The following is a 6,682-nucleotide window of genomic DNA, read 5'->3' on the forward strand; positions in this document are numbered from 1 at the left end:
CTGTTAATTGCCCACCCAAATTCTTCTTTAAAAAAGAAAAAAAAAAAAAAAAAAAAGATCTCGGGCGCCTGGGTGGCTCTGTTGGTTGAGTGACTGGCTCTTGATTTTGGCTCAGGTCATGATCTCACTGTTCATGAGATTCTCTCTCTCTGTCCCAGACCCACGGACACTCTCAATAAACAAACAAACAAACAAACTCAAAAAAAAAAAAAAAGACCTAATTGGCTTTAATAGATGATTCATGGATCACGCGGCACCCCATCTAGCAAGTAGAGATGCTCCCGGCCTTCTAAATTCTTGAGCTTACATTTTAGTGTCATTGATGCAAAACGCAGCAACCCAATCAGGTTAATATTGATGGTTAACGTTTCATTAGCTATGTGTGGAGTATTCACTCAGGAGTGGTCCCAATGTATTTATTTATTCCTGGGACAGCCTCCTTCTACTGCCCAACTTAAATCTCCCACGAGTTTATTCCAAGAGTAGCAGATAAGCGCAGTAATATCCCTAGCTACTTGCAATGTTACCCTAACGGAAGCCTAATTAGAAGGGAGATCTCTCTAGCTGGTGGAGGCTTCCTCTCCCTATATGCAGAGCACAGTAGACTCGGCTGTTCTAGATAACTTGTTATTTGCTTATCTGTAACACAGCTCTTTTTTAATTTACCACTCTTGCATATTTATGGTCCTTAATTGGTAACTGAGTGTTTATCAACTGCGTACTGCATGCTTATCCCTAAGATGCCTGCTTTGGGTTGGGGAGCCTTAAAAGAGAAATGTATGCTCCTTTGGGGTGCTAGTCTCTTCTGGGGTCTTCAGTCAGATGAACAAGTGATATATATTGAACCATCTTTGTGTGCAAAATGCTTGCATGGAAATCCATGCATCTGAAAATGGACACATTGTGAGAATTATCAGGGTCAGTTAAAGGGGACAGAAATACAAATGACGGCGTTCCGGGATTCTTCCGTACACTACCCAGCCAGAAGAACAGAAGGAGAGCACTTTGATTTCATTCAGTAACTCACCAAATATATGTGGAACACCTACCCAGTGCTAGGCCCTAGGAGGGAATTTTGCAAAAATTCACAGTCCTTTATCTCAAAGCTGATGGCACAGTGGGAAGACTAACTTGTTTTCTTTTTCAATGCAAGCCACAGAATGGAACAGAGGCAAAATCCAGGAGGGGTGAGGAAATTTGGCTCTGGGGGGAAACAGATAGAAAGGCTCCTTCTGCTAAAAGTAGAGCATCCTGGAAGGTCTTACCTGCTTGTGGACGGTCTTCGTCCTCAGTAGGTTGAGGAAGTAGGGGAGAGAGCCACTCCTCTGGACTCATTTCTGACCCTCACAGTTGAAAAAAGAAATGATGGTGTATTGGGGTTCTCCAAAGAAACAGAACCAATAGGATACGTGGTGATACACAGGGGAGACTTATTACGGCTGAGATATGCCATGATACGCTGTTGCAAGATAGAGAACGGGAAAGCTGGTGGCATAATTCAGTCTGAGGCCAAAGGAGGTTAGGCCTATGTAAATCCCAGAGTCCAAGGACCAAGAACCATGAACTCCGATTCCGATGTCCAAGGGCAGGAGAGATGGATGTCGAAGCTCAAGAAGGAAGAGAAAGAATCTGCCCTTCCCCCACCTTTTTGTTCTATTCTGGCCCTCAATGGATTGGGTGACGCCCGCCCCCATTGGTGAGGATGGGTCTTTTTTACTCAGTCTCCGGAGTCAAATGCTAACCTCTTCTGGAAACACTCATCCAGAAATATACCCAGAAATACTGTTTGTCAGCTATCTGGGCATCCCTTAGCCCAGTTAAATCAACACATACAAAGAACCCTCACAGATGGGTTCACACTGTTACAGCCTCCATCTGGAAGGAGGCTCCTTCTCTCCACTTCCTGCCACGCCCACATATCCTAGACTTTAACCTTTGGACTCCTTCCCACTGCATTCCTAGGGCCAGACCACTTTTCTGCCTTCTGCATCCCTCCTCAGTTAAATTTGAGTTTCTCCCTTTGTATGCAGCCATCAGTTATGCGGAGTCATCCAGCCCCAGGGAACCTCCCCCCACCCCCCACCCCTGCAGGTCTGGGAAGGCAGGACTTCCTGGGAGGCAGGACCCACCCAATCAGGAGGAAGGGACGAGCAGCAGCTTTTAAAGGAAATGTAAGTGGTGGCAACACTGGGAGCTCAGGGCTAAACTCAGATTATAAGAGGACAATGAATGAGAAACACCGAAGGATAAGTGATAAGAATGGACAGTTGCTGGAATGTTTACAAATGAAACGAATACGTGTAAGACAGCATAGTGACTAGAACACGGTAAGTATACAAGAAATATTAGGTGGTATTATTATCATCATCATCATCATCGAATACCAGAATGATGAGGGCTTGTGATAAGATGTAACAAAGGCAGCCTTCAAAAGCTCATTTTTTTTTCTCCTGAGCAAGAGTAACAGGGAGATGTTCAAGGCAGATGATGCGATATTAATAAAAGACTGGGAAAGAGCTAAAGCCTCCTTTCTCTCTATTTTCTTACATTTCCTTTATTAAAGGGAATAATCCTCAAGCTGGAAAGGTTAACAAACATGATTATGGAGTAACTGAGATCCAAGACAGGTGACGCAGTGCTCAAGGAGAGCCCTGCTGCTTTACATGGGCTCAGCTTTCTTGATTCCAACTAAATATATCCGAGAACTTTCTGGTGTGACTGCAGAACCCTCACTGATAAATATTGAGAAACCAGGAAGGTGCAAGGGGTGGGCGGAAATTGGAAACAGGAAAATGTTGCCCACATTTGAAAAAGAAAGTGGATTCCGGAAATGAGATTGGCAGGTCTGACGTTGACCTGTAGTCAGTTCTGTTTTAAGCCCTCAGAGAAGATGGCAGGTGTTACTTGTGGCCAACGTACTCAGTAAGGGTAAATGGTCAAATTGACCTCATTGCACTGTTGATCAATCGGTACATGAAGACGCTGCTATGCACATTGTATACTTATTCTTGGCGAAGCAACTGACAGAATCTTTGAGGATTCATGGTGACCAAGATGAAGAAATAAGGTTTAACAGATTTAAATATAAGGCACAGAAAGGTTGGTATCTTAACCACTGTCACACAGCTGACCTTTAGTGGAGCAAGGATTTGAACTCAGAGAACTTAACTCCAGGATTCAAACTATTAGCCATATCACCAGGCTGGCATCTGATCATTGGGCTCACCCCTGGCCCTTACATTTTAAGAAAGATGCTGACAGATCAAAGCAAGTATGGCAGAGAGCTACCAGAATGGGAGTGGCTAGAAGTCTTACATATGAAAAATCTGGGGGGGTTCCGTATGGGATAAAAAATGAACTTGGGGGGTGGAGTGCATGAGTGGCTCAGTCAGTTGAGCGTCCAACTCTTAATTTCAGTTCAGGTCATGGTCCCGGGGTTGTGGGATCGAGCCCCGTGTCAGACTCTATGCTGAGCTTGGAGCCTGCTTAAGATTCTCTCTCTCTGCCCCTCACCACCGCCCCCCCCCCCACATAACTCTCTAAAAACCCAAAAAACAAAAATAAAAATAACTTGGGGGGAATGCAATGTCTGCCCTCAAACACTCAAAGAAATGTCACATGCCAAAGCAAAGAGATTTCTTCTGCACAGAAGGATAAGGGCAAGAGACAGATTTCAATTTTCTGAAGATTAGAGAGTTATCCCAAACTGGAATCAGCTGCTTTAAGGTACTGAGTTCCCTGGCACCAAAAGCATACAAGCAGAGGCTGGACAGCTGTCAGCCAGGCCTCCTACTGAGACGATACTCTCCCTCTTCTCAAGGTGCCTACAGCACTGCCAAGATGTACTAACTCAGCACCCTTGTTGCCACTGGTTTCATGATTGTAAATTTCACACAGCTTTCTTGAGGTAATTTACCTACTATCCAATTCACCCACTGTGAGGAAGCAATTTGAAGGCTCTTAATAAATGTATACAGTGGTGCAGCCACCAGCACAATCCAGTTTTAGAACAGATTGTAGTTTTTTTTTTTAATTTTTTTTTTTCAACGTTTATTTATTTTTGGGACAGAGAGAGACAGAGCATGAACGGGGGAGGGGCAGAGAGAGAGGGAGACACAGAATCGGAAACAGGCTCCAGGCTCTGAGCCATCAGCCCAGAGCCCGACGCGGGGCTCGAACTCACGGACCGCGAGATCGTGACCTGGCTGAAGTCGGACGCTTAACCGACTGTGCCACCCAGGCGCCCCCAGATTGTAGTTTTTGATTCCCAAAGAACATAAGCATCCAAGGTAGGTCGAGGTGTCCCTTGGCTGCAGCCTCCACTGGCCTAATAATGCAGCCCACGTCTCCATGCCCTGGCTCTTCCCCTCCATCCACCACTCATCCTTTCCTGTCAGCTGACATGGTTCTGTACCTGCTGCTGTGAGCCTGGGCCCTGGACCCTCCCCAGCTGTCTCCACTGTCACTTTTGCTTCCTTCTCTCCCCACGTGCCAGTGTCTGGTCTTCGGCACAGAGTCTGAGGTGGCAGTGTGTTCTGGAAGACTATGAACCCTGGTGCCCCAGATCTACATTTGAATCATGGCCATGTGGCCTCACAAAGTTACTCTATCCTCTTGAACCCTGGCTTTTCCCTTTGCAAAGTAGATACAATATATGTGCCTTGCTGGGTGTGAAGAGCAGAGCTGATGTACGTAAAGTGCCTACAATGGTATTATGCTCAATAAATGGCAGTGATTACTGCTTTGTGATTATGATTACCGCTTCTAATCCTGCTGCCACCTTTATTATCATTGGCACTCCCAACTGTTCAGCTCTGGGTGTCCTTTGCCTTTCTCTTCCAGGCACATCCCTAACTGCAGGCCGTTTCCTAGGTTACTCCTGACGTCCCGGGAAGAAGACGGATGCTGCCAGCACCTGGAACCCCCAAGGCCCACCTCTGCCAGCGCTGCGTGTAGGTCAGTGGGATGAAGCAGCAGCACCACCTACTGGCGATGAGCAGCAGCAAGTTATTTACTGGTCAAATTAGTAGCTAGTCTGACTAAGACACTTCGGAGCCTTAAAGGTCAGTGGTCCATCCAATGCTTGCCTGTGAGTCTTGTGTGTGCACAGCACCCTCCTTCTCATGGCCATGCGTTAGAATAAAAGAAGACGATTAAAAAAAAATAAAAATAAAAAGAGAAGAAAATTTCGTAGCATGGTGCTCCTAGAGACCACAAGGTGTGACAAGCCAGTTTAAAAAGCATCCCCACCAGGGGCGTCTGGGTGGCTCAATCGGTTGAGCGTCCGACTTCGGCTCCTGATCTCGCAGTTCATGAGTTTGAGCCACACGTTGGGCTCTGTGCTGACAGCTCAGAGCCTGGAGCCTGCTTTGGATCTGCCCCTCTCCCGCTCACGCTGTCTCTCAAATATAAACAAACATTTTTAAAAAATTAAAAAAAAAAAAAAGCATCCCCACCAAATCTACAGACAGAAAGATCAGTGTCAGTGGTTAGTGGTTGCCTAGGATTGGGGTGAGGGGGAGGGAGGATGGGGAGCAAATGCTAAAGGGCATAGGGTTTCTTTTCAGGATGACAAAGATGTCCTAAAATTACAATAATGGTCACACAGATCTGAGTATACTGAAAACTGAATACTGAGTACACTGACTGTACGCTTGTAAATGGGTGAACTGCAGAGCATGGGAATTATGTCTCAATAAAGCTGCTACCAAAAAAGGTGAGAAGAATATCGAAACTTTCAAAGGGAAAAAAAAATTCATCTCCACGGCTTATCATCAGATTTGTGTGTACTATCTGACGACCTCCATCAGACCTGTGGACAAAGGACTCAGGTCACTTCATGGTGTCCTACTTCACTTGAAACCTACCTCAACAGGAGTGTAAACCCTCCGATGCTGAGCAACTCACATGGAAACATTCCCAGTTCTGTTAAGGCATTATATGCCTTATTATAGGCATTATATGCCTATATTATATTATAGATCTGATTATACGACCCACTATATATAGAATTGACTCACAGAACCCCCATATTACCCCATATTCTTGGTATCCACACAGAGCTGTATCCCAGAGGTCAGGCTTCTAGGTAAGGAAATGCAGGGTCATTGGTTGAGTAGCCCAACCAAATCCAGCCAGGAAGTGGGCAGAGCTTTAATTTCAGCTTCAGACTTGGGATTCAAGGTTCAGAGCCCTTACCATTCCATAGGGTGACCACACAACCCATTTTTTGCCCTGTGTCCCGCATAATTATTGGTAGCATTCCATTCCCTCTCAAGATAACACATTCCATGGTTCCTATGGGGTAGTCCTTCCCCTGGGGTTCTGCCTCATCTGTGCCTCAGATCTATGTCTCTGGACGGATGCTGTGGTCAGGCCAACAGCACCTCAGCACTTCCTAAAGCACCCACCAGCCCCAGGCCCCTCACCTACGCAGAACAGGCAAATCCAAAGAAACAGAAAATAGATTAGTGGTTGCCACAGGCCTGGGGGAAGGGAGGAATGGGGAGTGGATGCTACTGGATCCAGAGTTTCTTTGGGGGGCTTGTCTAAAATCAGTCGTTGTGGTTGCATATACTAAAAACCACAGAATGAACCAAAAAAAGGAAGAGAAACAGGTGAGGATAGGACACAGCAACATGCTTGGTAATCAAGGACCCCAGCTGGTCTCGTGAACATTCAC

Source organism: Leopardus geoffroyi, chromosome E1, assembly GCF_018350155.1.
Source record: "Leopardus geoffroyi isolate Oge1 chromosome E1, O.geoffroyi_Oge1_pat1.0, whole genome shotgun sequence".
NCBI lineage: Eukaryota > Metazoa > Chordata > Mammalia > Carnivora > Felidae > Leopardus > Leopardus geoffroyi.